This window comes from Engystomops pustulosus, chromosome 5 (genome assembly GCF_040894005.1).
Source record: "Engystomops pustulosus chromosome 5, aEngPut4.maternal, whole genome shotgun sequence".
Taxonomy (NCBI): domain Eukaryota; kingdom Metazoa; phylum Chordata; class Amphibia; order Anura; family Leptodactylidae; genus Engystomops; species Engystomops pustulosus.
In genome coordinates this window covers 91811586-91820793 of record NC_092415.1, presented here as the reverse complement: position 1 = coordinate 91820793, position 9208 = coordinate 91811586, and the positions used below count along the sequence as shown (strand labels likewise).

Below are 9208 nucleotides of genomic sequence, written 5' to 3'. Positions count from 1 at the left end.
GCGGGTGCAGATCTTCACATAGGGCACGACATGGCCCTAAACTGTAGACAAAGATGAAGAGGATGAAGCAGCACTCCAATTTAGATGAAAAAAGTGAAGATTTACTCCACCATAAGAGCGACGTTTCGCCTTATCTATAAAGGCATTCTCAAGCATCATAAAAAAAAAAAATAAAAGCATTTTTATTAAATAACAATACTTCACACTAGCATCCCATATCGTCCTAGTACTATTCTGCTATCTCCATTGTAACCCAGATCCTGGCATCACATACTGCCCTAGAAGCATTCTGGTATCTTCACTGTTGCTTGGATCCTAGCATCACATACTGCCTTAGAAGTACTCTGTTATTTTCACTGTTACTCGGATCCTTCCATCACATACTGCACTAGTATTATTCTGCCATCGTCACTGTTACTCGGATCACATATTGCCCTGGAATTATCCCGTTATGTAGGACGATCATTTTTTTTCTCTTCACCGGCTGTATTCTGTTACATCGGCTCCCAAGTCTAGCCCTCCCCTTTCTGTTACATCTTTGCCTAATACCGGGGTATGGAAAAATACCTACTTCCTCTATAGTCCAACATGCCCAACAAACCATTACAATCCACCTCTCAAAGAGGACTTAAAGTCACAGAGAAAGACCAAAAACAGATCCACAAAAGTACACAATCTAGAGGCACCACTAGTACACGCCTTCAGAATCAAGCACCGTGCTCTCCTCTCCGGACAACATCACCCCACCAAATCTGTCACCTGCATGAGAGGCACCCTCATCACCGGAATCCACAATGGACAGGGCAGCAGCGGTTGCTCAAAAAGTCTCTCGGGTCCTGATGCCTTTTATAGACAAGAGACTGGAAGTTCTCCACACTTCCATAAACAACGCCTTAACGCAAATCACCCACAACACACAGCGCATAGGAGAGCTAGAAACCAGAGTAGCGGCCACAGAAATGTTGGTCACTGTGTTGGAACAATCCGTGCAACAAAGAATCACAATGGAGGAGTCTCTACAAAACAAGCTGGAAGACCTGGAAAACAGGGGCCGTAGAAATAATGTGCGGTTTGTGGGTATTCCAGAATCAGTCACCGGAGATACCTTGAAGCACTCACTGAAGCCCTCCAAATGGACTGCCCTCAAGACCCTATGTCCATTGAACGGGTACATCGTATAGGACCCCCGAGAGATAATGGAGGAGGGCGTCCTAGACCAGTGAGTGCCAACTATCTTCATTGGGCTTTGAAGGAAAAAATTCTCAAGGCCTACAGAAGCAGGGCACAGCTCACAATCCAAGGGCAGCGCATCCTCTTACTTCAGGACTTCTCTGCTCTGGTAACACAGCGTAGAAAACAGTTCGTAGAAGTCTGCAGCTACCTACATGAACAGGGCACAAGATTCCAACTGTCCAACACAAAGGGCGCACCTTGATGTTTGAAGATCAAGAGGAAGCTAAACGTCATTTCAACATAGGCGCTGTAGACCATAGCGAAGATCTGTGGAGCCTGCTTTTGATTACTTATGTTTCTAGTTGTTTTTTATTTTTGTGTGACACTCGCTCATCATTCTTGTTGTTATTGCAGATCCCCGGGGGGAGGGGTCTACTGATCCGCCGCCTCGTTCGCCTGAGCCAGAATATACACTCACCGGCCAACTGCTCGCTACACTTCCTACACTTCCAAATCTAGAGGAGTGGCGAACCTGTTTAAAAAAGGACTTACTTATGATGTCTTGGATGTTACATCTGATGATCAGGGATGCTGATTGAAGGTACCCATCATCACATACTAAACATATATGCCCCAAATCAATCCAACACTGACTTTTTTCTCAAATTGATTGAAATGATGCTGGAGATGGATACACAAAATCTGGTAGTGGCAGAAGATTTCAACGCAGTGACTGACCCCTCACTTGACCGCTCCTCACCTGACAGTAAACCGACATCTTCCTCTAGATCAGTGGTGGCGAACCTATGGCACGGGTGCCAGAGGTGGCACTCAGAGCCCTTTCTGTGGGCACCCAGGACATCATCAGAGAGGACTCCAGGTATCTTCCTGCAGTCCCAGACAGCCCAGGGCTTGCTGTGCTCAGTGCTATTTTAAAGTGACAGTGCTATCTGGGACTACTGGAGGAGAGGGAAGCTGCGGACAGATCTGGATTATCATTGTAGCTCCTGCTTTGGCCCCCGACAATTCTTCCTGTTTATGGGACCCTGGAGGGAAGCTACAATGATCATCCAAATTTCTTCTATTTTCTGCTTTATTGGTGTCCTCAGTGTGCTGATATGAATGAGAGTTGTGACAGAGCAGGTAGTATAAACCACTAATTAAATTTCTGTGTTGGCACTTTGCGATAAAAAAGTGGGTCTTGGTTGTAGTTTGGGCACTTGGTCTCTAAAAGGTTCGCCATTGCTGCTCTAGATCGTTATCACACCTAATGGAACAAGTCTCACTATGTGATGTCTGGCACACGACACTGATAAGGAATATACATGTTTTTCAGCTGTACACAACACCTTTTCCCGTATAGATCTGTTCCTGTTACCCATCACTCTGATGGATTCCCGCCACTCGGTGGACATTCACCATTTCAGACCAAACTCTGATCACACTGACTCTAACACTGTTACCAGAACACACCGAGTCCTACAGTTGGAAGATTTCCGTACCTTCCTCAAACTCAATTGGGCAACTTACCTAGATGACCACTTGGAATGCTCTGATGACCCAGCTTTACTGTGGGCAGAATCAAAAACAGTCATGAGGGGCTTATGTAGCGCACAAATGCAAAGTAGCACTGGAGAAATTTGAAATTCTCCACAGCTCCTTGTTGCAGGCACAACAGACATATGCCACTATCACAACACCACAATATAAACAGGCCTACATGGACGCTAAGGGGCTGCTGGACACCTATGTCCAAGGACAGGCACACTGGAGTGTTGGGCGAACACAAAACAGATACTATAGGGGAAGTAATCGTATGGGCAGACTTCTGGGGTCTTTGACCAAACCCTGGAGAACTACCAAACCCATTTTTTGTCTGCGAGTCCCAATTTCAGGCCAGCAAGTCACAAGTCCTGATGCCTTTGCCACGCTTCCAGGAGATGTACCTCCAGCTGTGGCATCGCTCCTACATCACTTCAACTAGAGGGTTTCATATGGGTATATATGACACAACAGCATGCTGGAGATGTCATGAGGAAGGAGCCGGTCTTTATCACTGTATGTGGGCAAGCTCAGTCATCCAACCTTTCTGGCACACATTTATCACCTTCACAACTAAATATCTTACAAATTATGTCCCTAGAGACCGCTGTAGACGATCTTTGGGTATGTAGATACAGAAACACAACGTTGTACCAGAGGGTGTCAGAGATTACTGACAGCAGTTGCAGCAGCGGGTTGTAAAAGCATCCTCCAAACCTGGCTCAGCCCCACAGCTTCCCCTCTCAGGATGTTTCTAGACAAGCTCACGTATATAATGCGTATGGACTGGATAGAAGCCTCCCTGAGTAGGGAAAAGCGAGTACAGTCCCTTTTCACCATTTGGGAAAGTTTTATCAGTGTGCTGTCACCAGAGATGAGGCCAGATATTAGAAATTGCTGTATTCCAGGGTGGCCCATAAACTCTGGGACCTCAGGGGCATAATTATTTGGGGCAACCTTCTGCTGGGATCAGCAGAAGAACCAGGCACTTCTTCCGCAGAAGTCTTTCTCGTGGGGGAGTCTGCCAGGTCGCTGGAAGATGAGGGGGATCAGATGTAAAATGGGCCATCGTTCAATTTCAGAGGACAGCATGCTATACGCCTCCAACGGAGTGTAGGTTTTTTGCAAGGGTGTAACTAGGAGAGGCAGGGCACCCATACCAGACTTTTGAATGGGGAACATACCCCCCCTCAGAAAATATACATATAGGTACACTCAGGCATTTATACACTCTTACACACTTACACCCAATTATACACTCATGAACACTCATTTATGCACTGATAGATACATTTATACACTTATACACATCTGTCCCAGTAGCTGTTGAAAATTTTGCGGAAGTAGACGACAGGAAATAAGATGAGACATACTTCTTCTTCCTGCTGTCTCCTCCTTTGACACTTATCTCAGCTGCTAGCTCAGGTGTGTACTGTGGAAGATGTGCATGGTTATATACATATTGTGCTGTACAATGTGCATCATAATATGTATATTATGGTGCACATCCTAAATTTTTTTGAAAAACTTGGCTTATACTCGAGTATATGACGTGCATCTAACTATACTGTGCACCTAATAGATGGCGTACAGTTAAAAAAAAGGTTAGCAACTGCATGCCGCACCTAATAATAGAAATAATTTTTATTTATATAGCCATCAAATTCAGCAGCGTTTTACAAATCATAGGGGACATATACAAATAAAATACTACATTACAGAGTAATATGAAAAAAAAAGTGAGGGCCCTGCTCGCAAGAGATTACAGGCTCTTAAATGGCGCACCGGAAAGAATTATACCAGGTGCAAAAGAAATACACCTATGTGTACCGTGCAAAAAGGCTACAAATGCACCTAACTAGTGATCATGCTTCAAACAAAACATCTAGCCATGGAATAAACCACCAATTTTTCATTTTATTTCTGGAGTGCTGACGCTTCTTGGGTTTATGTTGTACTGATCTAGATTTTCTTTGTTGAGTAACTAGGGTACCTAACTACCACAACTAAAAGAACAGTGCAGTGCTACTCACAGAGTGTGCTGTGAAGAGCGCCCAGCGTAAATAGCGCTATCACAGCTCACTAAAAAATGCAAAAATCTAAGTGCACTGCCAGGGCCAGATTAAGGGTGGTGGGGATTCTGTCTCCACTCCAGCAATTATAGTCCTGTACCAGGTCTTCAAAGAGACCAACACATGAAAAACAGCTTCCAGTGGGATCTAATGCACATTCTGGTTATATATATATATATATATATATATATATATATATATATATATATATACAGGCAGTCCCCGGGTTACGCACAAGATAGGGACCGGAGGGTTGTACTTAAGTTGAATTTGTATGTAAGTCGGGTTGCTGGTAACTAAGGATGCATTAGCTGGTGCAATCTCATGCTTTCTTAGTTACCTGGCTGGTAACTAAGGAAGCGTGAGATCGCACCAGCGAACGCTTCCTTAGTTACCTGTGCCCCCCGATACTGCTGGCAATTACTTTATATAATAATAATACTTTATTATCCCAAACGGGAACTATCGGCAACTGATTGCGATCCCGGTCACCTCCATGGCCGCTCTAGCCATTCGCTCGCTCCGCCCAAGATCCCTGTCACCTCATGGCCCGCCCAATGAGGAGGCGCTGCACTCCAAGCAGAGCTATTGAAACTCGGAAGTGGACTGCACATGCGCGGGGTGCCGAGTGCATATGTACGGGTTGTCCGCAACTCGTAAATCGGGGACTGCCTGTATATATATATATATATATATATATATATATATATACACACTCTGTCACCAACACCCTCCCACCTACCCCCCAAAACATACATATATATACAGCAGCCCCTAGAAATACTAGATATATACAGCATGTATTCCCCCAGGAATACACTGCATCAACATGTATATATAAACACTGTCACCAACCCACCCCCGAATACGTAGCTTAATACATAGCCCCCCGCTTTTCCATATTTAAAAGTCTACCGGATACCGCCTGGAACGGGAAGTCGGTCTAGGACCAAAACACATAGTGAGTGATTCAGGCAACCAAGCGTCCGCCTAAATCGCCCACACTTAGTGGGCACCCATTTAATGGCAAAATAGTGGGGCCCCCTATAATGCGGCCCTGTGTGCTAAAAATGCACCTAGCTAATAATCAGGATACCTAACTACCAATACAGGGAATACTGTCCCTATGTCCCTAAAGCTTACACAGCACACTGAAAATTGTGTTTGGGTACAGAAGGGACAGGTGGATGATAGGAGTAAAGGATGACAGAGTGATCATGCAGGGAATGCAGAGGGATCAGATAGGAAGATGGGAGTAGTAGTGTCCCACAGTAGAAATGTGCTCCTCTCTCCAGTGACACCAAAGTAAAATAGTGACGGTGGAGAGTGGGAATACACTAAAATAATGTTTTAATGTAAATTTGCTGCAATTGTGCAGTCAAATTTGATTGACCACTCACAGTGATCACTGGGACAGGACCCCTCTGATTGCTCAGCTCATGTTGTCAGCAGTTTCTTCTGCTTCCGCCAATAAGTTTTATTGTAATATCACCACGTCAGCCAACATAGTGATATCTGATGTAAGTAGTGCGTCTTATTTTCAGGATGTCACATTACACAGATATATGAAGAAAGTGCGCTTAAAAGAGTAGGTTACACCACGCATGTGGATCGTACTGACCCAATGAATGAAGTAGACATGTCATTTGGGGCGCATAGTGAAAGCCGTAAAATCCAAGCCCAAAAGAAATGACGCAAATGTGTTTTTTCATCAGTTTTACTGCATTCAGAATTTTTTTCCCGCTTTCCAGTATACGCCATACAATATAAAATACCACCACTATGAAGTACAATTTTTTTACGCAGAAAACAAGCCCAGATTTTTGAAGGTGGGGAGTGAAAGATAAAGAAGCAAAAACGAAAAAGGGCTTGGTCCTTAAGCGGTTAATGATGTTGTTACAGGAAAGCAAAAGTGAATGATGTACAGTTGCATTGTGTGGACAAGATTTCAAAACATTATCCAGATCAGATATATCTAGGCCAGATTCGGAGTCATGTGCCAAACACGTTCTGCATGAACCTGAAGGGTCTCAGACCATTGCATTACGTGTTATAGGGCATATAAATGAAAAAAGCTCCTTCATCAGGGTGGCACAGTAGGATTTAAGTAGACTTGACATTCTAGATACATCCTGACACCACACCTAGACTGTAAAACAACACATTCAACTTTTTATACTTTCTCTTCTTGATGCCTCATCTATCTCTTTTAGCAAACAATAGGATTGCACAAGCATGGTCTTGGAATACTGCCAGGGGAGGAGCCAGGTGCTTATAAATGGAGGAGCAACCATAGTACAGCGTGACCAGAAACCAGCTCACTTCAGGGAACAAGGTATCCGACACCTTCTGCTTCTTGCATTATTTTTTACGATTGAAGATACATGTATTTTAATGATTTTCTATGATAAATATTAGTACCCTGTTAATGTGAGGCAATGGGAATAATGGAGTTTAGATCACTATGTAGTTAGGAAAACAATTATACAGATTGACTGAAAGATCCTTTTAACAAAAATAACAAATATAATCAGTGTCAGAATAGAGATCCTACGGTCTATTAGTTAATTTTTTTCATTTGTTACTGATTGTATCTGCTCTGCAGACTGGCTATTGACTTGGAGTAGATCTGGTAGCCAGGGATAAATCCTTGCAGTGGCAAATGCTGCAAGAAAAAAGTTTAGTCCAGCAAAGGAAAACATTGGCTGATGTTTGGACCCAGATATCATGTCAATTAGATTGGTGTATATAATCATAAACTAGTTAGCTTGTTGAAAAATTAATCTCGTTTATTACATCTTCTTAGGCTGGTTCAGATATTAAATGCTGCCTAAGTACAGGGAATGTACGGTGCTGGAGGTCATTTCAAGAGAGATCCAAGAAAAAAATAGCAAGCAGGTCTATACCCAACAGATATACAGACATTTACTAAAGTGCCTGTAGAGCAGGGGTATATATGAGGGCTAAAGAGCAAATGACAAAGAGCAATAAAAATAGACCTGCATGCTGTGCTTAATATACATATATATTTGCAATATGTCTGTATATTCCCACAAATACATGTTTCTTATACAGTATGTATTCAGGATAACAAATTAACACATTCTCTAATTCACTGTTATGAACCAAAAATGCAGCATTTTATCTGTCTATTCTATCAGTCCTGGTGTACACAATTTCAGTTGCTTCTAGGGGTCGGGCCCCCATCTTGGATTTTGCCGTGCTTGCTGAGTTTCTGTGTCTTTTTGCTCTGTGCCTGTAACCACGCCCCAAGCACGGAGCACAGAGACACACCTATTTACTTCCTGCCAGATCATTGTGAGCAGGGAGGAACTGTAAACTACATACAACAAGTTATCCAGGTGAAGGGGGAGGCAGGCACATATCTGTGAGAACAGAGGTGTAGCAGAGCTGATAGTGTGTAATAGGAATCTCATGGATCTCATGCATCTCTCATATGTTTCATCTCTGTCTTTCTATGTGTCAGTACAATGTCAGAAGCCAGATGAAAGTGTATATACACCTTGTACCCTGATAATCTAACCACATTGTCACCCCACAGAACTAGATGGATTATAAAATATATATAGATTTTACAATTGTCAAGTAAGGGGTTATAATGATCTATAATGAGAATTTTCTTTCATGGGAAAACCCCTTTAAGTGGGTAATGAGTAAAAAGTTTAGAAACAAATGCTTTTTACCCCATCAAGACACCATACAGCTGATCGTCAAGGATAATTTCTCCTATTGATGGAAGATCAATGAATAAATCCTTGAATGCTCCTCTAGGCGCTGTCCAGCATTTGAAAAATATGGCCTATTTCCAAAAACACCACCTCTTGGATCTGGCAGCAGTATAATTTACAGTCTGAAGGCAAATCTGCCATGGATTTTGTAAGACAGCAACAATGTTTTTCAAATAGGGAACAACTACTTTAACCCCTTAAAACAAAAAGACGTTCCTGAACGTCCTGTAGTGGAGGCGGAGTATGAAGCGGGCTCACAGGCTGAGCCCTCTTCATACTTCCCGGGTGTTTTCTGCACAATGGAGCAAACACCCGTCACTAACACCTATCTACCTAGCACCGATCGCGACTGTTAACCCTTATCTTGGCTCATCTAGCCATGGAATAAACCACCAATTTTTCATTTTATTTCTGGAGTGCTGCCTCATTGTGGACCAGGAATCATATGCAGCCTCTCTTGATTGGGTTTATGTTGTACTGCTCTAGATTTTTCGTTGTTTAGTAACTAGGGTACCTAACTACCACTACAAAAAGTACAGTGCAGTGCTATTCACACAGTACGCTGTAAAGTGTGCCCAGCGTAAATAGCGCTATCACAGCTCACTAAAAAATGCAAAAACCTTTGTGCACACAGTTTCATACACCAAAGTATGAAAAAATTATTAGCGCCAG

At 43.0% G+C, this 9208-nt stretch overlaps 1 protein-coding gene across 2 annotated transcripts in view; it reads left to right on the top strand.

The window, feature by feature from the left end:
• The first annotated feature begins 6993 nt into the window (after positions 1-6993).
• LOC140133078 (leukocyte elastase inhibitor-like) overlaps positions 6994-9208 on the top strand; it is a 42050-nt gene continuing 39835 nt past the window's right edge. For both annotated transcript variants that reach the window (XM_072152683.1, XM_072152682.1), the window contains exon 1: positions 6994-7122. The gene's annotated coding sequence lies outside the window, so the exon portion shown is untranslated. The remainder of the gene's footprint in view (positions 7123-9208) is intronic.